The sequence below is a fragment of the Stegodyphus dumicola genome, chromosome X2 (assembly GCF_044657685.1).
Source record: "Stegodyphus dumicola isolate Sdum_Otavi_A_Nest chromosome X2, ASM4465768v1".
Classification (NCBI taxonomy): Eukaryota; Metazoa; Arthropoda; class Arachnida; order Araneae; family Eresidae; genus Stegodyphus; species Stegodyphus dumicola.
The window spans coordinates 173,465,722-173,479,136 of NC_140781.1; the positions used below are offsets into that span (position 1 = coordinate 173,465,722).

The 13,415-nt window shown below is 32.5% G+C and overlaps 1 protein-coding gene across 7 annotated transcripts in view; it reads right to left on the reverse strand.

Annotated features, from left to right (window-relative positions):
- Positions 1–3,247: 3,247 nt before the first annotated feature.
- Positions 3,248–13,415, reverse strand: part of sty (sprouty signaling antagonist) — a 164,536-nt gene continuing 154,368 nt past the window's right edge. For all 7 annotated transcript variants that reach the window (XR_015039028.1, XM_035356604.2, XM_035356601.2 and 4 more), the window contains one exon: positions 3,248–3,384. The gene's annotated coding sequence lies outside the window, so the exon portion shown is untranslated. The remainder of the gene's footprint in view (positions 3,385–13,415) is intronic.

A 13,415-nucleotide genomic window follows, 5' to 3' on the forward strand; every position in this document is an offset into this window, starting at 1 on the left:
TTATAGCAGGCAAAATTCAATACAAGATTCGAGTCGCAAAAAGCGGATTCTGCGAAATAATTCCGTTACTAAAATTAACTTCCATCTAAGGGTGAAGTTTGCTTTTAAAATTTAGTAATTGCATTACTTAAGGCAAATTTTACCCAAACAGTTTAGCCTCATGATTTACGTACATCCAGTTGCGACCTATCGATTTGCACCGAAGCTCACCTCCGACCATATTAATTTGCACCGAAGTCTATAAAGTATTTCTCCCGCCTTCTTAGCGTGCCTTCGTGGTGTAGTTGTCTGCATACTGGGCGCGTATTCCAGAGGTCCTTGGTTCGATTCCCGGCGAAGGCGTTGCTCATTTTTCATATCTCCTACTTCAAAATTACCTAATGTCTCTACAAGTCCACCCGCGATTCTTCTCAATTCGTGAGATAAATTGCACCGGAACCCTAAATAAAATGAGCTCCGAAACTATAGTGTTCGGTATTATTCTGGATTTCGCGTATCCTCGGCAAGTTTCGAAACATAGCACATAGGAATTATTGAATTCTAAAATGCTTTCTTTTAAATCAAATAATGGACAAAATGTCACAAAGTACAATGGTGTATACATACTGTACAAGGTACAATACTGTCAATAAAGTACATACTATACAATGCTGTCATAAAGTATTCACGTAACTGAAACCACTATTTAGATAGCATATTGTCAAATTATGTCTCCTTCTGAGAAACTACTAATGTATGAATTCGGTAGAATGTAAAAAGCCAAAAAATCTATTGTAAAGAATGACTACATTTAAAAGCACACTGTTATTGCTTTCATGGTTTATTATTTTTAAAGGAAAATATAATGTTCGAATTTTCTTATATTTTTTTCTTTTTCCAGTCTTTTGTTTTTCATCATCTTTATTTTTTCTTTGTTTTTACTTCCTTGTACGAAGTAAAGTAAGTATTGTAATCGTGAAAATTTTCGGATATATTTCAACGGAAATATGTATTTTTGATTGTCCCTAAATCTATTTGGACGATCTTTTTGCGTGATGTTTGTAGATACGCACAAAATAAAGACCTCCTAATCGGAAAATGAATTCAAAAGGGACGTTTTTGTGACGTCTGTACGTACGTACGTACATATGTATCTCCCATAACTCAAAAACAATCAGCCGATTAGATTAACTCGAAAACGATATTTATGTATGTATGAATCAAAAATTAATAATTCAGTGAAAGTAGATTACATCATCCTACGAAAATTCTGAAATTGTACTAAAAGAAACCCGTTAAATTTTAAAATATAAAGCAAAAATTAAGACGACCACCATTACCAACATATATTCCACTCCCTTTATTTTCGCAATTGTTGGTCGCAGTCATATACTTCCAAGCACAGAAATGTTTCAAAAGACGAGCATATTCATGTTTGGGCAATGAATGTCAAATTAAAGAAAAAAAATCAACAAATAACGAAATCTAACTACATATATAATAGCAGTTTATATATGTAGTTAGTCTAACAATATTTATTATCACTTTATTGTTGTAAATGTCTAATAATATTTATTATCACTTTATTGTTGTAAATGTCTAATAATATTTATTATCACTTTATTGTTGTAAATGTCTAATAATATTTATTATCACTTTATTGTTGTAAATGTCTAATAATATTTATTATCACTTTATTGTTGTAAATGTCTAATAATATTTATTATCACTTTATTGTTGTAAATGTCTAATAATATTTATTATCACTTTATTGTTGTAAATGCCTAACAATATTTAATATCAGTTTATTTTTGTTCTAAAAAGAATATTTAATAGGCTGCACAAGGAAGTTATAGGGTGTCCACACCAGGATTTCTTTACTTTATTATCATTATTATTTTTTAATTTCTTAAAACTTAACGTCAGAAGCACACGTGACTTAATGGTATTTCAGCATCCATGTGGATTTCATGGCTTAACCACTGGTATTTTATCCTAGAGTTGATTTCTACCAAAGGAAATTGGCGGCCGTAATGTGCATCTGGGCGGTTTCTTTCTCAAGAAATGTCAACACGAAATTCTTAGCCTTGAACTCTTAGAAGATATATAATTAACTAAGCATGCTTTCTTCGAATATTTGCTCCTCAAAATAAACAGCCCTGGTTACCCTCATTATAAATTTTTTCATCTGCCGAAAACATGTACTAATCTTTGTTAAAGGTCATGCAGAAAGCATTCATTATTCATTAAAATTTTTATACTATTTCATGATTCATTATTGTTTACATATATATTTATTTAAATTAATGACATAGCTTTATATTTAATTATTCATGATTTAATTGTTTTATCTGTTACTACTTTACTTATATTAATTTTTATTCACTATTACTGACGGCCTGCCACAGGGCTTTAGCACTTCTAATTTTAGAAATTAAACCCTGGTTAGTACGGTTTTTAAAACCTTCAGAAATATCAGTGTCTGAACTAGAAAAATTCTACAACGTAACATTATTATTGTCGTCCACTTAAAAATTTTCAACACTCTCACGAAAGTGACATTTTTTTAACCAGAACTAATACTGTTTATTTATTAGAAAACTGAATTTAGTTATCAAATCTGGTTTCATTATATTCGGATGCCATATACCAAAATAAACTGTGTTTTATAATCTCTCGAGATTAGTTTAGTACTGGATACATTAAAAGTAATAAGATAGTAAAATTTCTCTTCCGCATTCTCGGAAAACGTTGATGGCTTTTTCAGAATGTCTAAATAAAAGCACTTAAGTGAGAGCATTCTGCTTAAAAAAATCATTAATCAGTCGACCTGTCGAGAGAAGGATGAACGTTTTGGAACGTGTAATTACCTCTAATTCTTCAGATAAAAAATGACAGCTTTACAATAGATTACTGTTTAGAAGATAATGGAAAATTAAGCCAGATAAATGCGGTAATTGCTTTTTAATTAAAAAATAATCACGTATATTAAATGAGAGAGAAAATGTTTTCGTTAACTCCATTATCGTGAAGCAAAAAAGATCACTCAATTGTCAACACTTAACGCTCGAGTAAAATGCATACTTCCCGAGGGTTTCTCAAGCACATAAATAAATAAACAAGATGATAATAATCTCTTAACTACATAGGTCTGCTAAATGGGGAAAAAAGTAAAGAAAACAGATAATTATTAATTTGATAAGAGATCATAGGAAAGCTTGGAAGTATAATATATATCCAAATATCCGAAAATAAACACACATAAAAATAATTTATTTTATTCAATTTATTATTCATTTATAATAAAAGAAAACTTTAAAAAATATCCAGTAACGTCCTTGCCACCCACAATGGAAGTCCAGTCTAGGAAACGGAATCCGTAAGAAATACAGTGTGGTACTGGTCCTGAAAAATGTACATGAATATATTAGAAATACATGTTCCAAAAAATGTTTTAAAACATATCAAGAAAAGATTCAAAGTAAAAAATATGAAACAACATAAAAGCTGACAAAAACAATTTTTAATGTATCATTTGAATAAACAAACTTGCTTTTTTAAAAATTGATCAAATGAAACAAAAAAAGCCATCTTAGACTTTCGTGAATTTTGAATAAAACTTGTCGATTTCGTCAGCGATCAGACAGGTTTTTCTCCTCCAGAAACAATTTTTTTTTTTTTTTTTTGTGGGAGAAGCAGCAACTATAATATCGTATTTAATTGTGTTTTTTATTAAAAAAAAGTCTAAAAGACAGGAATAAAACGACGACGAAAAAGCCAGCAGTTATAAAAGAGTTCAATGAGAAAATTAAATCGTTAGAAAATGCATTTTTATGCTTTTGTATCAAAACAAATTTTGATGCATAATAGCTTTCAACAAAGCTTCATAATAAGGTTTCTTAATCTTTCGAACGTGTCCCAAGTGCTAATGTCCTTCCGGTGAGAGCTATTGTACCGGATGCAATGCAAGCGGAACAACAGAAATTATGATCATACAACTATATACAGTTGTGAGGTGCAAGCAATTTTCTTTTGAAGTGGAAGCTTGATGTTTTGATAATACAAGCACAGCTTATGCTGCAGTTTGAAACAAAGTAAACTCACTCCTTTCCTTTTCCTAAAAGTGCCCTTAAAAATATATATATTTAGAAAGGTTTCTGGGCATCTTCGTCCTAAGCTTGCTCAGTCAGCTAAACACAAATTTATCGGTAATATTGACAGACAATGGAGAATTTTAAATCGATGAAGATCATAATAACCAGGATTATTGTAGATTGAATATCTCTGATAAGATAAGGCACGAGCTAGATCAGTCATTCAGATTAGCCAAACAATGATCTGGCTTTCTTGAGAACGAGCTCGAAAGGAAGTAATGATTTTTTAGTGGGATAAAAATTCAAACTATGGAAGGATTAAAAAAAATCAAATACAATATTTCGAGGAGATCATAAAAAGCTAGAAGTATCAATCGGTATCTCTTTAAAGACCATTCTACGATGATGATGAAAGGGTAAGTATGCAAACAGCTATTAGTATGGCGCATACATTAAAATCTTAATGCATACACATGTAGAAAACTACACTAAAAGATTTTGGGGTCACGTCCAACATAGTTTCACTTTATATCAGTTTTAATAATATCAGTTTAAAAATGAAAAATATGAACTATACAGGCTGGCATACTGTGGCTTTCGACAGTCGAAAGGAAACAGGCCAAGTCTGTCAGGTGTCGTTAGCTCAGAAAAAATATTACAAACCTACCAGAAGGAAAACTGCAGCATAAACTAATATGCATGTTGAGTAAACCTGGAATTTGTGAAACTTAATCATGCCTGAATTATAACTGTATTTTAAGATAATAGGAAAAGGTCAAAATAATCATCCTTCAAGTTTTCTTTCAAATGAAGTTTTGTTGGATGGTAATTTACTTCTCGCAGCGTTTAAAAAATATCGTAAATTCATATTCGGCAAGGAAGTATTTTGAAAGTGCTTCTGCATCGATTTAGTTTGTAGTTCGCACGTCGCCTTTTACCAAAAGGAGCCTATTAAATCTGTGTTTAAAAGAGATAACAAAATATAATGAAAAATGATCTTATAACCAGGTCTCCAATTGATTAAATCTCCAACCTCTTCAACTGAGTCCCATCGCTGTTCTAAGGACAGTAAGGTAAAGTTCTACGGTAAGTTCTAAGGAAAGTAAGTAAGGTTCTAAGGAGAGTAAGTAAGGAGAGAAAAACCGTAATCTGAACTGAAGATCTTGAGACAAAAAAAGTAGGTTTTTTTCTTTAATAGTACATTAAACACAATTAGGAAAGCACTGAAAGGAAAACCATAACTGACTGACGTTATTAAGCATTAAATATTACTTTTAAGTAAAATATATACAGTAGATAATCACTAAAAAATCTCAAAAATTGCTTATTAAATATATATCAATTTTATGATTATTATCATTTAATGAAAGTGATGCAATATGATTCTCAACAATAGAACAAGAAGAGAAAATGACTTTTTCAGGCTGACCGTTATAAATTTATTTGGCACGAGGTTAGTTTTTCTTAAGTTACCTTGTATGATACAATGCTTAAACACATATATTGGTTTACATGCATAAAAGACACCTTGGCGACAAAATGGTACTGCAATGGTACTAATGGCAACTACTTGGCGACAGAATGGTACTAATGAGAATCTCTCACTGGATTTGAGTAGCATTTGGCTTCTAATGCTATAAGTTGTTTTTATTTATTTATTTCCCCAATGGCGGGCCCCCATCCGACTTCGGCTTGGCCACAACTAAGGCTAGAAGTGGTAGTCACTTTATTATGGAAGCACCTAATAGGTGGGCCACCTTTGCCTCCAGTGTTCTACTTAATTACTGTTGCATTATCCTGCTTGGTTAATTCCTTTGGTCGGGAGCTCTCATAGTGGCGATAAGATCAGTGTTCTACTTAACGCAACTTATCTATGTGATTGTATAATCCATATTATTGTGTATATTATAAGTGCATTCAATTCTTACGGTATTTCATGGCATGAATGCAAGCTATTATACTGATAAGTGTTGTTTTTCATTCTTGGTGTACTAATAGTAGAAATCTACTTTAATTTACTGAAAATATTACTGTGTATTATCCATGCAACTGCCTACGTAACTGCGAATTATAAGCATCATCGTGTTACCTATGTAATTACATACTTCCATATTTTACGTCTGAAATACTCTGTATCATATTGCTCGTATATAAAATTGTAGAGTTGTTTTGTTTTGTGTGATTGACAGTGTTAACCATGTTTCATAATACTTATGTAACTGTGTATTACCTCCGGGTTTTTTTTTTTATAACTCATGCAACTGCGCAACATTGTAATAGCGTATGAAGATTTCTATAACAGCATTTCTTATATATAATAGTACAAATTATGTAACTGCGAGAATTCGTAACTAAGTATCAAATATACGGTATATCATTGATTTGTAACTGAATTCATAATTTTGTAACATACATAATGCCGAAAGTTGGAGTTTTAATTGTATTTAGCTTGACCTTTGTACAAGTAATTTTAAATCACAAGATTTTGTAACCTTAATTATGCACGAGATCAAGATCATTATTAATTTATTTCTTCTTCACAACTGTTTATTTTCCTATTGTATTAAGATCATAATTTCTGAATGTTTTTTAGTTGCTTCAAGCAAAGATGACAATGTAATTATCTTGGATTGTGACTCTGTAACTTGATTATATTAAATTAATGCTTGTCTGATCAGTCTTGGCCAACTGAGACTGTGGCGGAGCTGGTAGTAGACTTTCCACTGATCAGACACTATTCCGCTTGGTAATCTTTTAGATAATCTTAGATCAGAAGCCTGCTCAGTGGTGCTATTGTATATGCTATATGAAGGGACGGACAATTACGACCATGCCTTCTCCGGGATTCGAGCCCGGGCCCGTTGGTATCGTAGCCGGCTCCGCTAACAACTATACCAGGGTTGGCCAAACTTCATGTCAGTAAGAGCTGAACGTTTGAATTCAGGAATGTTCGAGAGCCGCATCTAGATTTTCTAAAAGCCACAAGTTTATATTTACATCATTACAGAAGTAGTGGAGCAGATTTTAAATAAAAAGAAAACCCTGATAACTTTGTCAAAAGAGTCTAAACTTATTAATTACTTCCTATTGGGCACTGAATAGTTTCAGTTTACCATATTTTATACATATATTTTATATGCACGAGCCGCACAAATTGCCTGCGAGAACCGTATCAGGCTCGCGAGCCGCTCTTTGGCAACCCCTGCACTATACTGTCTGGGCGGCATTCATATGAGTTGTTTGGAACAGGAAATAAAATGCTATAACTATATTTTAACTGCTCCTTCATCGATTGTACGATTCGAATGATTTGTTTGCTCTAAAAATGGCTGCGAGTGTAGAAACTATATTTTGTGATGTTCTAATGGCTTTGTTCTACCACTCCCTCTGCTTCATACAGAAACCTGCTTCATACAGAAACCAGTTTCCCACTATCTCTCTACATCATACGCCAAAGAATCTTAATTTTTATACGGTTTTGAAATTTATGAAAACATGAACTGCATTCCTCTAATGTGTATTACCTGTTTCCGTGAAAGCAGTAGCTGCGTTATAAAGACACTACCATTTAATCTTAACCTCTTGCAAAAGTTATAACACGTTACAAAAATTTTAAATAAATTTCTAAATTAACAAATTGAATAATTTATTACTTTAGCGGTTTAGTTAAATTTTAAAGCATAGTGTTAATAAAATTTCACTAATTATTATAATAAAAATTCAAGTAAATTAATTAAACTGTTAACCATCTTTATTAATCACTTAATTACGTAAACTAATAGGAATTACTCTGGATCCAAATAATACGGTCACAAACTGTATGCGATTGTAATACTATTTTTGTAGTGCGTTGATATTCATGCGCGAGAAAGTTATCTTCTCCTTATCGCTTATGTTTCTCATTCTTTCTAAGTTATTTCTTCAAGTAGAAATATTCCTTGCAATGTCATCGCTTTCATCGGTGCTTTAGACAAATGAGAGATAATCGTTTAATCGCAATTACATTTATCACGCGAACTATGTTACTTTTCTCCTGAAATATAGTGCATGCGGATTTCTTATTTTACTGCTTTGATTTATCAATTATTTCAGTCACCAAAGGCAATTACTCAAAACACTCACCGATGGAATGGCAAAAGAATCTGTCGAAATAAAAGAGCTATTAATTATGCACAGACCATGAAGGCCTCGGAGTTCAGCTGCGCGTGATGCAGGTGACTTCAAATGTAGCAAATCATACTTTGAATTGAGTAATCTGTTGCGCCTGACAAATACATACGCGTAAAGCATTGCATGTGAACCAGAAAGATATATCGCTTTGGAAATCTTATCGTTAGTGATGCTAAACGCTTCTAAACTCTTCCTAAGGAAGCTTTCTAAGCAATACAAAACTGAAATGGACTCGTCTTTAGCAAGTAGCATCTGGTAAGATAAATCAGGCATTTTTACACCGGCACCTGAAAATAAAAGTATAAAATGCATTAACAGTAAGATAATTCAAAGTCAGTGCTTAATTCCTATCGAAAGGTATAAAAGTCTGGTTCTGGTTACTTTCCCGTGTCTGAATAAGATTATAATTACAGCTGCGAAGGACAGGATCCCTTGTACAAATGAGCTCTGTCTCCTTTCTGTTTCCTGTTTGAATAGTTTAAACCAAGGTCAGTAGACAGACAAGGTTAGGCTCTCCCTAACACTCGAGTTCAGTGACGTCACTTCACTTACAGAAGTGGGAGAAATGAAGACAGCTTTTTGGAGCAGATGATGAGTCAGTGACATCACAAAACGCCAGCAAAGTCAAAGATTTCTGGTCGAGAATATTAACCCTTGTAGTATAATAACCTTGATTTAAACTGTACCCAATGGCATAGTCAGCTTAGTGGAATAAATTCTGATGGAAAATGGAGGGAATTACCGTCTTTGAAACCGTTGAATTGGAAACATTTCTATTTTTCAACATACTTCTAGTTCTCCCTTTTCAATCATTCTAATCAATTCGAATTTCATATTATAGTAATAAACAAAAGTAGAACTATGATAAGGAAAGAGTTTAAACTCTGAGACGCATTTTAACCGAAGATCTTGTAGAAGTTTAAAAATCGCTTTTATTGAATAAATTAATTTTAACCGTTACGGATCGTTAAAAGGTCCTAATTAATATTAGCGTATGATGCGGAAACCACTCGAATCGGATAGTTACATTTAAGCTTACGATGCATTTGGTTTTATCAATTATGACATGATCAGTTAGTGAATTTTTTAATTAATAAATGCAACAATTCTCAGATGAAATGTTGAATCGAATAACTTCTAACATAATTACTTTGCAACTTCCAAAGCAGACACTCTGAAGTTCTAATAAATTCAATAATCAGAGATCATATATTCTAATACTCCATTTAACTAGAGCTGGTGCACCGGGGTCTCACCGGGCGGGAAAATGTTCACAATTTACAGAAGTAACGGCAACAATATTTAAGAATTATAAAATTTTTAGAATTTACAAAAGCCATTAGGCAGCAGACTTTAGGTGCGGCAAACTGTTTTGAATTTAGGAATGTGCAAGCCGTAATATAGGATTCGCAGAGACTGCACCTACCCTACTAGCCATTGATTAGCAGTCAGTCTGTTAAGAAACTCGACCTATAACGCACTTACTTGTTTTAAGTAAAGAAATTATGCTGAAAAACTTCTTCAGATTCGACATCCCCAGTGTGTGTCATTATGCGCAACCAGCTCAACATTTTCAAGCTACTGAAAATGTTGAGCTGCTTCACATAGCAGAAGTTGTATTTTTTAAAATTAAATATTTTACCCACGCACGTGTTTTTCAAAATAAAACAACATACGTATACATATATTAGAGAGAAATTTCCGATTTTAATTTACAATTAATAATATCAAATTAAGTAATTTGTAACAGCATTAAAAAAGTGGAGGTCCTTTTTAATTTGGTTATAATCCCTTTCCATTGTAAAAATAATAACATGCTTATGAAAAGTCTTTCTGAAGTGCATGTCAAAATTAATCCCTGTCATGGGAAACATGGGTAACGCACCTGCTCATATAGCAGCAAAATTTAAAATAAAATCTGGTATCTAATTTTAATGCATACAAAACTTTTAGTTAACCAGTGGTGCGATAACTAAAGTGATAATAAAAGTGATACTATATCCTTCTCGACAAACAAATTAATTTCAACATTCTAAACCTAACATCAATCGCACAATCTTCGCTCCTCTTACGCTTACATTTGTCCAGTTAATATACAGACTGCAGCTTCTTTTTATCGAAGATTGGTATATTGCGAATATGTGGAAAGTACGTTTGTTGTTACTGAATGATAGGCGGGCCTTCTGCATCAGTTTAGCTACGTATGTTCGTTTCATAATACTAAGCCAGAAACAAAGAATTGTATCAACCGGCCATGGCTGCGTCTTCGCAGTGTACACCATCCATTCGCAGCTTTACCATCCATCATTACCATAAACCAATCCATCATTACCATCTTCTTTAAGTTACATTCCAAAAGGTCATGACACCCATACATACGTACATATAAACGCATATACGTAGGAGATGGTGATGCAACTGTAACCATAACTACTATTGCGCCACGTAAAATGAGTACATAGTTGAGTGAGTTAGACGATGACGATTGCTGCCGTCGAGTGAAAAGACTTTTCATTCTTTTAAAAATTTTTAAAAAAAGTTATTTTCATTCTTTTTAAAAATTTCTTCCATGCTTATAAATAAATTTATTTTCGTTGATAAATGTTTTATAGCATTGGTGTGATGATTTTCCTAGGAGTTACTAGGTGCATCTATCTAACTCGCAGAAATGGATATACGTGAAATCGATACGGTTTGGTTATGTAAGTTTCCAGCAAATACGCGTTACCAGAGGGTATTTATCATTATGAGGGCGCAGCCCTCATCTTCCTAGCTGGCACAAGCCGGCCGTATGATCAAAAACTAGAACTGGCAGGAGAGGGGGGAGGAGGAACAAATATAAGAAAAAACACATAAAGTCCAAAAATCTGAGTCTCAGTGCCGAATTCCAATTCTTTGTTGGTATTTATAATCTTCATTATTGTCTCTGCAAAGTGTATTTATATTATTTCATGAAATGTTGAGTTCTACTGGACAGCAATTAACAGAGAAAAAACATGCTGATTGATATTCTTTTAAGGTTCTGATTTCGATTACGATGTTAGAATTTTTTCGTCCAACAGTTTTTTCCATTGATGATATTTGTTCTTTGCCAGTTCCTAAAAGTGCTGAAGACTTATGGAAGGCCGAAAACAACGGCGAAAAGAAACAAATAAATAAAGTGAAAATTAAACTAATCTGTCCTAAAAATGAAATAATATTCTCTCGTGAATAAGCCGCACATTTTTCTTCCACAGAAAAGCAGATGGAAATCGGGGTGGTTGTGGCTTAATTTATAGTAAATTATAATTATACACGCAAATAATTATAGTTTACTATAAATTTATTACATTAGAATAAACTATATTGTAAAAACGAGAATTTTTTTAAATTCGAGTTAAAAATTAAGGGTGCAGCTCAAACACGCGAGAATACAGTAAAATAAAAAATAAGTAAAAATGAAAAGTGACTGAATTAATGATAACAAGCCGCGGCATACAGCCTAAGAGAAAGGTTTCGAACAATAATCTTCACGGTGCTATAAAATTGCTTCCTCATTTTGGCTTCTAATTCATTTAAAACCTTCATGACTAGAAAATTACCAATAACCTCCTCGGCCAATTACAGGAAATAGCATTTCGAAATGGGCATTTGTTTCTCGGGTGTTTAAGTTTTCCCGGATATTTTGCCGTTCTGAAGAAAAGCAGATATAACATTCAGCATCAATGTGAGTTCCATTCAACATCAATATCAACTAACTGATAAAAGAAAAATGTTGCGTTAGTAGCAGAATTTCAGCACATATTGCAATTCAGTAACACAACAAAGTACAAAAGTTTATCTTACTTGGGGGCTCTGGCAGAAATTGTGATTTTGTTCAACTGAGAAGTGCATGAATTGGCTGAATTTAAGCCCTGAATTTGACTGATTTTTCTCAACTATGATGCACACTGTCTCCTGTCAGCCTGGCTTAAGTGATCAGGCTCCAAACATTAATTCGTCTAAAAGTCAGGTTGAAACATTAATATCGAGGTTAATTTAAATAATTTCTTAGAAAAAGGCACAGAAGTGTGTAGTTTTCGTCATAAGCAACAAGATTTAATTTTAAAACTCTTTCAAGAGCTTTGTGACTTGTAAATAAGAATTTTTTTTTAAATTCAAAATAAGTCACTTTCTTCAAGCGATGCTTGATAATAAAATTTGGAACTGGATTTGAAATCATCGCAAAATAATTTGAAACCTTTATATAAAAAAATAAATAAATAAATAATTAAAAAATCTAAATTTTGTTGTTCGGTGTTATTGATGAGTATTCTGTTTTCGCGAAGCCGGAATCCATCTGCCGGAAGCAGAGGGAAAGAAATGTAGGATGTTTAAATCGAAAATTAGCAGTTGTGATTCTTAGAAGGACGAGAGTCACATTTGGGTCAACACTGATGTCGCTTCCGTTTGCCGTACGTCAGTTTTAATTAAAATTATTTTCTGTTGCTTAATATACGATGAAATTAATCTCTCTAATTAATTTAAAAGCGATTTTTAAGAAGTTAAATTTAATAAAAATCTCAGACGTAAAGTTTTTTAAAAAGTTATAATATTGTTGCAAATAAAGTTATTGCAATAAGTCGTTATTATCGAATGACAAGCGAAAAGAAAACCGATTCATCTATGGAAAAATTGATAGAACTATAAATTTACGATTTAAAAAAAAAAAATTACTGATTCGTCCAACTGTTAAATACTATGCAGCAAGCATGGCCAAACTGCAACTCTTTGGCATCTTAAAAATGTAGCTCGCGTTGTAATGGGCAATTCTTTCATTTTTGAAATTTCATTCAAAAATGAAACAGAAATAGTGCTACGACATGTTTTTTCAGTAATCAGTAACTTCATTTTTTAAATCATATTATATTAATTTCAAACATTTTCATACTATGCGCTGTTTCTGCGACTTACTGCGTTAATGATATTACTTTTAAGAAATATAAAAGCTAAGAAGACAGCAGAAAAGATAAACACGGTTGTAAAACTCTGCGTTAATTACTCTGCGGGCAATCTCATATCTTACTGAACAGCACTCTAAATATGTTAAGCTGTAACTTGTAATGGAAAAAATAGGTATTTGATAATCCAATATGAACTCAATGAATTAAGTAAAAAAATCTAGGTTCAGCATTTTATCTCTGTAGGTTGATC